The sequence below is a fragment of the Lonchura striata genome, chromosome 2 (assembly GCF_050655825.1).
Source record: "Lonchura striata isolate lonStrDom1 chromosome 2, ASM5065582v1, whole genome shotgun sequence".
Lineage (NCBI taxonomy): Eukaryota > Metazoa > Chordata > Aves > Passeriformes > Estrildidae > Lonchura > Lonchura striata.
The window spans coordinates 69,783,631-69,796,224 of NC_140704.1; the positions used below are offsets into that span (position 1 = coordinate 69,783,631).

Below are 12,594 nucleotides of genomic sequence, written 5' to 3' on the forward strand. Positions count from 1 at the left end.
TTTTACCCTTCAGGGATTTTTTGATTTGTAAGATGGTAGTTCCAAAATATTTTTAGCAACTCATTAAGATCTGTCTGATGTTATTATCAGCCCAGATGTATTAATGGCTAAATTAGATATAGTTACTTCTGTGTTGCTCCTCTAACCTGTTTATAAGGAGTCACCATGTATATATTTCATTCTTATATTTGTTTGAACAAGCTACTCTCTCCTGTCAATCAACTCTGGATGCCCATTTCCCCACAAGACTACAAGCATTTTTCTGTCCTGTACTTGTACTTTGAGGAAATCTATTTTAATCTTCTTTCTCTTGATGCTTTCCTTTTATCAATGCCAGTTGGTATCCTTCCATTTTGTTAATTTATTAAAAAAAAAAGAACCATAGCAGCAACTACAAAAATCACACAAGTCTTCATCTGATTTTCCCATCTTCTCCAGCTTATGTAGTAATTTCCCTGGTGGTTGACTTTAAAATTCATTGCTCTGGATATCCCAGGTAGGTATGAACTTACTGCCCAGAATGGGAAAAAAAAAAAAAAAAAAAAAAAAAAAAAAAAAAGTGGTGTTTCTCAGCACAATAAACATTTCACAGAGGAGTTTTGATAATATCTTCTTCTTTCTTACTTCCTTGTCTTTTAGTAATGTGACCTTCAGAATTGCTGCAAAACCTAGTGTGATGTTTAGGTCAGAATACCAGTTCAAGGCTTAGTGTAGTTACTTTTTCTTCCTCTGACTCCTGGTAAATATATGTCATATTGCTGAATTATAAAACCTTTTTAAACTGCATTTTTGTTCATGGATTGGTTTTGAAGTCTGGATATAAGCTCTTCAGTGTAGTTACTTTAAGTGTTCTAAATTCTTTACATTATTTTCTTTCCAGTGAACATTTTGTTTTTGCCCATCAAAGTCCTCCTCATGATTAAAAATAATTTTTACATTTGCTGTGTCTGACTTTCAGATGGCAAAAATTTTCCTTTTCCATTAATATTTATCACAGTGTAACCTTATCTTTCTGGTTGTAAATGTTGTCAAGATTGTAAGCTAATTGAACTATGGTCTTGTTGATGTCTTTTGATGTATAGTAATGAATTTAAGAGGAAAATTAGAAATACTATTATTTCAAACATCACATTATTATTAGTTTAATTACAGAGGTTAATACAAGGGTACTGTAGGATATATACATTTAGCATTAGGTGACTGATGAGGATAGCAACCATTTGAAACTTTTTTTTCATATATTTTAAACAGACTTTTTTTTTTTACTGTTTGAAAAAACAATTACTTACCAAATGGATCAAACTGCTGACTGTTAACATCTCCTAAGAAGTTACTCTTAGAAACCCTTTTTTTTAGAACCTGATAGTTTACAAACAAAAATTACATTGTATAGTAGTTCTTGCTGTTCTCAGGTCAATTAAATACCTACTTTCTACCATAAGACAATATTAAAAAATACTGGAAACCACAAAAAGCATATCTGTTTCATGGAGAAGAAAGTCAAATATGACTTGATAAGGCCGAAGCACCTTAAAGCCTCAAACAAACAAGTTAGTTGTATAAGGCACCTAAATTAACTACTATTTCAATTTGTGTTATTTTGCCTGCTTCCCTCTCCTGAAATACAGATGCTTGGGTTTTCCTGTCTTTCTTTTCCCATTCCCCCTTCCCAGCCTCTCCAGCTGTGTATTGTAGGTGACTTTTTTGTGTTGGTGTGGGTTTGAAAAACAAAGCATAGATTTAAAAGGCAGTATTGTGCAGCACTTTCTGAAAATATAAAAATGTAATGAACGAAGAACAAGACACAGACTGTATTAGTCACTGTGATTTGACTGTGTTAATTTTATCAGCTTTGCCTTAGTAGTCTGGTTATGTCAATTTTTAGTACCAACACCACACTGGACCACTGAGTTTTCTCTGTGTAGAGACAGGAGGAAACTTTGAAGATTATTTTTTGGTATTTTTTGGTGATCTTTACTAAGGGGTGAATTTAGATCAGACTAGATGGTTTTAAAATAGTAAAAAAAAACTTCATTAAAAATAGTGGTTTCCTCTTTTGAAATAAGTTTGTCTGATACTGTTAAACGATAGCACTTGGGAGCAGCATGAGCAGGGCTTCTCCATGAGGGAGGCTGAGAAGGGATGTGAGGGTGCCACCAGCACAGGCAGTGGGCCCACTCCAGCAGAACATCTGGTGCCATGGAGCCTGAGCAGTGTGGCAAAGCTGGGGGCTGGAAGTAGCCATGACCAGCCCCAGACGTGGAAAATTCCATAGTCGCAGAATATCCTGCGTTGGAGGGGACCCACAAGGATCATAGAGTCCCAGCTCTTCACCCTGCACAGGACAGCCCTAAGAGTCACACCATGTGCCTGGTTGATGAAATGATCACCCACAGCCTGGGTCTGAAGAGTCCAAATAACAGAGGTCTGAGGAGATGAGTACAGGACCTGAGGCAGACATGCTACTGAAGCTCAAGCCAGGTCTGGGAACAGAAGCCTGAGCTTCACTGGGACTCCTGGTGCAGAATAGGCTGTGGAGGCAGCAGCTGAGGCTGGGCAGGTCAGTGAGGGCTGGGACAGGTGGTGCTGAATTACCATTTCCAGCTGGGCTTATAATGAAACCTTGGCCTCTTCTGTAGTTCTGTAGGAGAAGAAAAGGCTTATTGGAGCATGTATATTTCCTCCTCCCCAAAGCACTGGAGTCTTCCATGGGCTCATGTTAACCCCTTTCCTTCTCCTGTAGGATGAATTCCTTTATGTACATGGACATCTGCCAGCTGGAACTATTCTGAGGGTTCAGAAGGACCACTTAGTTTTTGGGAATATCCAGAAATGCTGATTGTTAAGACATCTCTCATCTGTCTTAACTCAAGATGGTGTTAAATTTGGTAATTTTGACTTGAGTTTTCTTATATTGATTCCTTCTTCTCTCAGAAATTGAGGGAAAAAAAAATCCTGACCCAAAGGTTTCTGTCCTTGTATAGTAGCTGTGAACTTTTTCTGTACTTGTCCAAGCACAAATGCATGCCTACATATGGATGTGTCCCTCTGTGTTTGTATTGCCCAGACTGCTGCTGTACATGAGTGTCCTCAGCTGTTTGCATAAATAATATCTGTCCTATCACGGGACAGACATATTGTGTCTCCACTACACAGTGCAGTCTGTAACAGTAATAATGAAAAATAAACCAAAACAAAACCCCACTAGGTATGGAGTACCTGTGAAGATCAGGTGCTACTTCTGTCAGTCATGAGCCAGCTCAGAGGTTTTACACAGTGATGTTTGTCCTTAAAAGGTATTGCTCTGCTTTTACAGGGACCTGTGTCTTGTTCAGTGTTGGCACTTTTTTTATTTAGCTTTTTTTTTTTTTTTAAAGTAATGGACAGTTGTTTTCAACTTTTAATTTTGATTATTATGAGGATTGTTGTTTTCTCATTGAGAAATGCAACCTATTTGTTTAATGTACCATGACAGTCGGTGGTTTCTGTCAACAGACTATTTCTCTAGAGAACAGCTCCCATCCCAGGAGTGACATGTTTCAGGGTTTCCAAATATGTTGCAGAGGCTAATGGTGAATTACTGGAATGGAGGCACAGGAGATTTATCAGACTTCTCTGACACACAAAGATATGTTAGTGACTCTTCATTTTTCCATATGCAGATATATAAGAAGTCCTTACCATCCCAGTATCCCATACAAGCTGTAGGCATAAATTTTTCAACTAATCTCCTAATGTGATTTTTCTGTTAGTTTGAAGTAAGAAGGAGAAATGTTCTCAAATTCATTTTGTATTACAGCTTCATTTAGGTCTAGGGAAAAATCTTTTTCTCCTTGTGGTCTCATCTTCATTAGTGCTAGTTTCATAACCCATGTAGCCACCTAGAAAGCTCTATTTAATGGGATCGAAACTTGTTTTTCCCCATGTTAATTAATTCTATATCTGCTTTGTTGCTTGGACTATTACTCATGTATCTTTGTTGTTGGTATGAGTTGAACTCCCGTATTAACATTCACATACATTCAAATATGACTTTATTTGTGCTTTTTGTGGATGCTCTGGGAAGCATGAGAAGAGTGTAATACCACCTTAAAATGAGCCCACACTAGAATATACTGATGCACATAGGTCTGTTGAAGTGCTTTCTGTATTCTTTTTGAAGTTTCTACCTCTCCTAATGGAGGAGGAAAGTTATTACACTGCTCATATGACTGGCTACAAAAGAATTAAAATGCACTGAACAGGGAATTCAAAACCAAAATGAACATAGCATAATCTTAAAAATTAGGAGGATGTCAACAGAGATCAAAAAGAGAAGCACAGGGCTCTATTTTCTTGCTCTGATGGAGAGAAAATTTTTGCTTTGTATTTGATGCCAGGACATGGATACATGTGTAGAGTCCAGTCAGAACAGCATTTATACCTTTGCCAGCTTAAGATACTTCACTGAGAGATACTGAAGTCCTTGGGAGCACTTCAGGATGCTTCTGCAGGTTTCTATCAGTGAAGTATGCCTCTAATTATACCTGAATATGGTCTAGTCAATCTAAAGAGTGATTTAAAATTAATATTTAGCAAAGTAGTACAGAGATCTAGTAGCATCCACTAGATCTTTTTTCTAATTACAGTAACAAAATGTTGTTTATTAAACAAAAAGAGGCCTTAACTGTGACTGTTAAATCCCTGAGCTCTTGCAGTGACCTGTGTCGCCTATCCAGATTTTTGGCTAGTTGAACTGTGAGCTAATTTCTACCTTTTTGTGGCATTCAGCAAACATAACCTACACCTGTGGGTCCACCTTTGAAAATGCTTTGTTCACATCACCTCTGATTTCTTTGTAACAGGGATGAATTTTCTGGAGGCACCATCTTGTAACCTATCAAAATGTCTTTGATTTCTCAGATAAGGATGTTGTGGCTTCAGTGTGAGAGCATGTGTAGCCAGTGCCTATCTGTGTTCAAATTTGTGGGGCATTTCAGTCATAATCTCATTAGTTCAGCAGAACAGCCATTTCTTTGGCTTTCTGTGTTTACTCTTGTAACTGAAATCTATTCCATAGTACAAAGTTGTCTCTAGATAAAAACATATAGGTAGATGGAATATTAAAATCTTTCTGGTATGTGAAAAATTGGATCATCTGCTGTTTGACAGTGATAACTTGTTTTTTGGCAGCTGCTTGTAAATTTTTGTCTATCCAGCTATGATGCAATGTTTTGAAATTGCCCTCTAAAATATTACTGTCCCCATTTTGAATGAGCAGTGAGTCTGAATTACAAATCTGCTTATATTTTGCAAAAATCTTTGACTGAGTACTTACAAAGATGAATTCCACATTTTCAATTTACCCAATTTAGTTTGTTTATTAAGAACATACACTTTTTATGTATTTTAATGCTTTACTTTTCAAATACTCATGTAAGTGATGCTGAAGTCAAATGAAAATTTTGATTTTTAGAATACAAAATGAAAACATATAATGATTTGCATTTGTTATTGTGCTTGGAGAGGCAAAATATTATTTATTTGGATTACAAATAATACAGTTAGTATATGATTACATATTACATGCACATACATTGTATTTACTTCTAGTGGAGTTCAAGGTAAATGTTTAGAGTGAACTCCCCAGGAAATATGAAGCTATATATAATTACTTTGGCCCTACCTTACCTTATAATATTTAAATAGGCACTTTTCATAACTGTTTAGCTCAAACATTGATGACACGCTAGAGCCTGTCATGTCAGTTACCCTCAGAAACAGGGAAGGTAGAAAGTCTAGAGGTAGTATATGTGTTTTTGAAAGGAAAAACACATACAGGCTCTGCATTAGGCTTTTTTGTTTATATTTCAAGTGGTATTTGCATGTTCATATATTTAGATTTTGGCTATACTATCTATCAAGCATGTATTTCAAATGTGCATGTAACAGATATTAAATATCTGCTCTATTTTGGCTCAATTCACAGAACAATTTACATAATGAAAATTATGGGTGACATAGTCGTGTGTATCTAGGCATTTTAATTTTAGTAATAAAATCTGAAAAGCTAGTAGTCCAAAACTTGCAGAAACCACATTGCTGTAACTGAGAGAAAAGGAAAATCAGTTGTTTACAACAGAAAGTCCTAACCATCTACTTTTTTGCCTAAGGCCTCTTTCCACTGCAACTTACTGTAACTCACACAGAAGGTCATTTTTTCTTAATTAGATATTTTAATAGCATGTTGATGACACTCTCTGAAAGATTTCTCTCTTTTTCAGTTATTAGTAATTTCTTGCAATTACAATTAGTAATTTCTTATTACAATTACATCTGTAGAAGGAATATAAAATTATATATAATAGTCTGTTTTAAAAAGTGCTACAAAATCTCTAGGTGCTTCATGGTAGCAATTTCACTGAAAACTTGGGAAAATGGTATTGTTTATAATAAAGAGGTGATTGATCAGTGTGTTTCGCATTCTGATCTTACCAGTTTGTTGTGCTTGTAGTCATTTCTGTTCTGTGTGCCTGTCCTGCTTCTGTGTCCCCATTGCTGAGAATGTCCCTGCCCACTGTGCTTCCTCATGCAGAGAAGTGATGTGTTTTACCAGGTAGTTTCCTTCAGCAGCTTATGCAGACCTGTCATTTAAGAAAGCAGGAAGGAAAGTAAGTGGATTTGACCAGAAATAGACCCCTCCTGAGTAGCTTGATTTCTGTTTTCTGCAGCTCATTTTGTGGCATGGATTTTGTACCTCCTTCAGCACCAGAACCTCCATCTGCTGGTGCAGCTTGCAGGGGTTAATTGCTCATGGAAATCAACAGCTGAGGGCAGGAGGAGGAGGTAACCCTTTCTCTCGCTTGATGGAGGCAGTTGTGGTCCTCCTCATCCCACAGAATTATCAAGCCTAGTCATCTTAATGTGACTGTCTGGAGTTTAGTATGATAGATTCCCTTCTGCTACTGGGAAGTTGGAATGTGTTGATATCTTCAGTTCCTCCTCCCATTGCCCATGATATTTTTGCCATTTGTGTTGAGCTGTATTATACAAAATTGCTTTAATGAATAGTGAATATGATGTAGATATTTTGCAGATCCCTCTAGAGTAAATGTCTGCCACCATGCTAACCTTGAAAAGAAGATGATCTTGAATTCAAGATGATCCCTCACAAAAAAGGAAGCTGTTTCTTACATACTATATGAAATATATAATGAGGACAAAAATTTTTCACTAAGTATTTGCCTGTAAGAAACAATTTTTTCTCTTATGCTTTTAGACTGTTGTTTCTCAGCTTTGTACATACCTTCATGATTTCTGCCACCATTTATAAAGCTACTTCTTTCTCATTTTTGAAGTCTTCACTGCTTGAACTCACTTCTTTGAATTTCAGTTCTATCCCTGGGATTTCAAGTACAGAACTTGTGAAACCCCTTAGATATAGGATCTGAATTTCTCTGATGTCATTCTGTCTTTTTCAATGACAAAGTAATCCTGAACTGGGCTTCTTTTTTTCCCCTGTATTGATTAGAGCATGATCCTCTGCTAGGAGTAATTCTGAGAGGGAAAAAAAAAAAGTGTTCAAGGAGTCTTTAAAGGACTTTTCTCATTAGTACATCAAATACCTGTAAGTCATGACATCATTTGTGGTATCACTCAAAAACTCATACTTCTTTCTCAGGTTGTATTTTTCATTGCTGTTGTTTAGTGCTGTTAGAATGGCTGTAGGAGAAGCATGTGTTCAACGAACAGCATGCATCTTCTCCTTTCCAAGAAACACTTGGCCAGTCCCTCATTAAGTTTGCTGGCATATGACATCTAAGAATTATTCCTGTAAATAGGTGTTTCTTTGGCTTTCTTCTGCTATTCAGAATTACATACTCTGGCAATTTCATACTAGATTTTAATACTGCCTGTATTATAATGTAATGGAACACGTATATTTGATTTCCCTGTTGTTACGATGATGGATTTTGTGCCTGTTGCTTCAAGGGTGCTGTTTGATGATGTCCAAGTAAACTGACATCTAAGTCTGCATTATCCACTTGGCTCTTCTCATAAGTCATATGCAGTTTCCATGCAGTGAGGTTTTTCAGTGGCATCAGTTGGTAAAGTTCTTTGCCATAGGCAAAAATCATTATGACATTGTTTGTACACACTGAGCACTACTGGCCTGGAAATCTTTCTGTTCAGTGTTTTGTTTCATGCTACTTTGTGAGCTCTCAGTTTGTGAAAAATGCTGGTTAAGTACATGTAAGTACAGCTATTTTTTCTGGGTCATGAAAACTTCCTCTTTCAAGTCTACTGAATTACTTCTGCATTGAGTTAGAAGAAAATAGTTTGTTTTGATTGTTTCCATTTTTGCACATTTGCTTCCCCTGGGTTATTTCCTTCCAGCCTCACAGAATTGAACTTTTTCTGCATAGTGCCACCATGAGTTTAAAATTTGCATCAGACCTTCTCCTTATACATTTTTATATAATTACTTTTGCTCTTGTACATCTCGAGAAAATTTGCTATTTCACAGTTCATTTACGAGACTTAGTAAGACTCATAAAACTTGCCAGAAATCACTGTGCAATTCTCTAAACTCTAGTATACCACACAACTTGTAAGTCAGTGAGACAAACAGTGGTAATCACATGCTCCAACTGCGTCATCTTGTTAAAACTTTGGGCAGCTCCAGGCATGTTTGTGCTCCTCTGTCACTAGGTGGCTTCCCACAGTTCTGCGCACTTCTGTGACTCTCTTAACCCAAAAGGAAGATCACCAGAATTTAACACAACCCCCTTTTTCAACTTAAACTATGTGGGGGAAAGGCTAAGAGTTGGGGGGGACCAAGCTTGATTTTGCTTGTGTAACTATGGTAAGCAGTTTCCTGCACTTTCATCTTGATCCTTTCAATGCCACATTCCTGATTATTTTGAAGGTTTATTCAGAAGATGAGACAGCTTTAACATCCTGGAACCTGATTATAGGTTAGCACAGAGTATTGTTAGGTGACTTCCTGCCTGCCTCTTTGGCAAATGCTTACTTGCAGAAGTGGTTTTGATCACACAACAAGCTGCATTTTGTAGTCTGTCTGGGAAGAGATTGTTCTGAAGTTGTTTGCAATTTCATATAGTCATAATTCTGACATCACTATGCTCTCTGAAGTTGGAGATAAATTCCTCCCTGTTGAGCAGAGCATTCATCTGTGTCCCTTCTATTAATGCCCATATTTGTATTTCCTTTGGGAAATCTGGACAGAATACTGAGAACCACTTTATTCATTTCTCAGATTACAGAAAAGACTGGGAAATAAGCTCCTATGTCAAATTTACAATTGATATTGTGTTGTGTTTAGTCCCAACTTTTCAAATAAAAATACCCCAAACTAGAAAAACAAGACAAGCACTAGAGAATCCATTGTTTTTCAAAAATACCGTCTTGCTGAATGTTAGTATGAAAAATGCCTGGGCTTTTATGTACTCATAGTTCTGGGTGGTTTAGTGGTCTGTTTTTTAAAGTGCTGTATAGCCTAAGTGTTTACAGCTAAGTGCTCATGCCTTTGCCTTTACTGCTCATCAGCACAATCAGGTAACTTTTAGTTGCCTAATAATAAAACCAACTTATTTTGCTGGCATCACTATGACATCTTAAATGTCATGAAAAATGAAAGCATCTCGTCAAAGGGGCTGACTGAAGTGTCTCTTGTGTCCTTTCAGGTCAAGGTGAAAATTTTTTGGAGACCTGAGAGGGAAATGTCTTAAGAGAGGTGTCAAAATAAGAATCAGATGAGGGAAATGTCTTGAATTTGTTCTTGGACTTGACCTAGATAGAATTTTAATGGAAAAAGTACACAAAAGCATGTGTTTATGATAATCTCATTGAAATGTATGAAATTGTAGGATTTGAAAAATAGGGAGGAATAGGGCATTTAAACTGTGATCAGCAGTATGGAACATAGGAGCAAAATCACTGAGAAAAGATACTTTAAAAAAATCCAAGCAAATAATAAGTGAAAAGTTGAATATTGAGATTGTGCTTGGAAGACAACAGGTGGCATTAAATTCCATGTAACATGTTCCAAGATTATTAATATTATTTCAAAAGTTTTGTGTGGGATAGTATCTTTATATGACATTTATTATATGGGAAGGAAAAAAAATTAGCACTCTTTAATTCTGATATTTATGCTAAAGTTCAAATAAGCTGTGAATTTTGAACCTGTTAGATTACATGATCCTTATTTTTTAGCTAATTTACATTATCTCTGTTATTTCTTTATCTGTTAATTTTATTGAAGTCTCAAAATTTGTGTATTTTCTGTATTATTACTCTTGACTGTCATTATTGAAAAAGATTGAATTCCTGATTGCAAAAACAAGTTACACTGAACTGAGTAATAGTTTTATTTGTGCTTCAGATACTAAAATGTAGGCTGCTTAGCACAGATTTCTGTGTTCCTTTTCCTTTTTCTTTTATTGCAAGATGCATGTTAGGAGACTTAGTGTTTACACCAAGGATAAATAAATTTAAAAGAGGCACTTGAAGGGTCCCCTATCCCCAGTTGGGCAATTTAGGCAATAAATGGTAAATTTTTGTGGATGCACAAAAGTTTTTTCCAACAAGGAGTCTTAACAAAAACCTGTTGAAATATTTGCTTTAAATTTTCTTTTGACTAGTTGTTTTAGGTTTTTTTTTCCATCATACCAAGATGAATCATATCTAATAAATCACACATGTTTTTGCAGTAACCATCTACTGGTACAAATGAGATTGATTTTCTGAGTTTGAGGTCCCTTCTGGATCATCTCTTTCTGGGCAAGTTGCTGCTTTAGAAACTCAGGATACTCATCAGATCATGAAAAATTCTGATATGTTTCTTCTGGACTCTTTTGCTGCAGAGCTCTGTGTAACAGTACTGTGCTAATTCAGGAGGGTTTGCAATGTCAGGGCACACAAAAGCTAGTTACTTTCTCTGTCAACTGGATGCCAATTATGGGAGGATGTGGAAAACCATGTCTATTTTGGGTTTTTACCTAGAAGATAATTGGGCTTTTTTTTTTCAAGTAGAGAAATACAAATGCAGAAGTGAAGATTTGAGAAGTGGCTGGAGTTGGTTCCAGCCCAACTATTAATAGTTGTGTTTGGGATTAACTGAACTCCATAATTCCCTGACTAGAGAAGATCTTTCACACAGTCCTTCTCTCTTGACAGAGATCACCCATTAGTTCCCTTGTTCAAGTTGTGATCCTTGTTTTCCTTAGAACCAGACTCAATAGAGTGGAAAAAAAAGGTTGTAAAATGAGATCTTAGATCCATATTTAGACTATAGTAAAAGATAGTTGTATAACTTCTTTCAGCATGCTAGTTCTGCTGAGGAGTGTGGAGTGAGGCTTGTACAAGTGTTCTGCTTCCCTTCTGCTCTGATGTATAGCAAGATGTACAGGAGGCTTCAGTCAAGTGCTCCTCAACTACTGTGTCTAGAAAATTAGGATCAGATGTTTCTCTCTATCCCTATGAAGTATACTGGTAGATGAAGCTCCCCAAAGTAGAAGTTTACATCAGTATGTCAGGTGTTCGATGGAGCTCCTGATTTGTGTTTGCATAAACCATCTTTCCAGACATGAAAGGTCTATATGGAATGAGCCTAAATTTGACAGTTACAGTTAGCAGTGTAGCATTAAGTCATGTGTATCATCATGTGAAGGAGACAGCTCTTTAGACCTCTGTTTAATCTGTTCTTTTTCCTTTGGTTTATTTACATCTTCAGGGACTCATCTTGTCCTGTATAGCAAGAATGTGAATCCAAAAGAAATAGTCCTGGCATGATGAAAGTGGAACTTTGTGTGTGATTCTCGTTAATGTCCTTTCTTGCAGACACAACTGCGAGTCTGAAAGCTGGTGCTTTCCTGTTTGCATATGATTCCCAAGGAGTCAAGAAGCCAGAGTGCCTGTTGGTGGGATTGTGTCAGCGTTACTTAAAACAGGCTTTATCCTTACAAATGGAGTTTAGTTGTCTGGCTTTTTTGAAGCAGTGAGAAATTTTCTCTGATGTTGCCATATTTGGTTTTGACTTCAGGATAAAGACCGCTTGGAGGGGTGATGGTAAATGAAAATTTATTGTTAATTTTTTTTACCTCTTTTGATGATTAATTGTAATGATTAATTCCTTTTTTCAGAATTACTGTTGGTTGCCTATTTTTAGGGAAATTCTTAGTTTACATTAGGAGTGGTTGGGGACTCTTAAGTCTTTACTCTGTATCTTGAATACACTAAACAAAAGTGAAGAAAGAAGCCTAAAAGAATATATTGTGCTGCTAGGAATGTGGCTAACAGTTTTGTTTCTGAAACTTAGTATCACCACTGACAACATCATATATATTTATATAAAACACAAAACTGACAGCAAGGTCAGGCCTAAAATATGAAACATCTCCTTACCTTCAGTTTAAAAAGGGCAAACCACATTTTTTAGGCTTCTTTTCCTCAAAAAAATTTCTTGATAAACATGAGTCAGCAAAGGTGACTGATAGCCTCCCAGGCTGCACTGAGTAGAGTGTCTCCAGAGGGTGGAGGGAAATGATCCTTCTTCTCTGCCCAGCCCTGGGGGGACACACCTGGAGTACT

General features: G+C 36.6%; 1 protein-coding gene across 10 annotated transcripts in view; it reads left to right on the forward strand.

Moving 5' to 3' along the window:
• Positions 1 to 12,594, forward strand: part of CDKAL1 (CDKAL1 threonylcarbamoyladenosine tRNA methylthiotransferase) — a 375,203-nt gene that overhangs the window by 141,464 nt on the left and 221,145 nt on the right. The window lies entirely within an intron of this gene.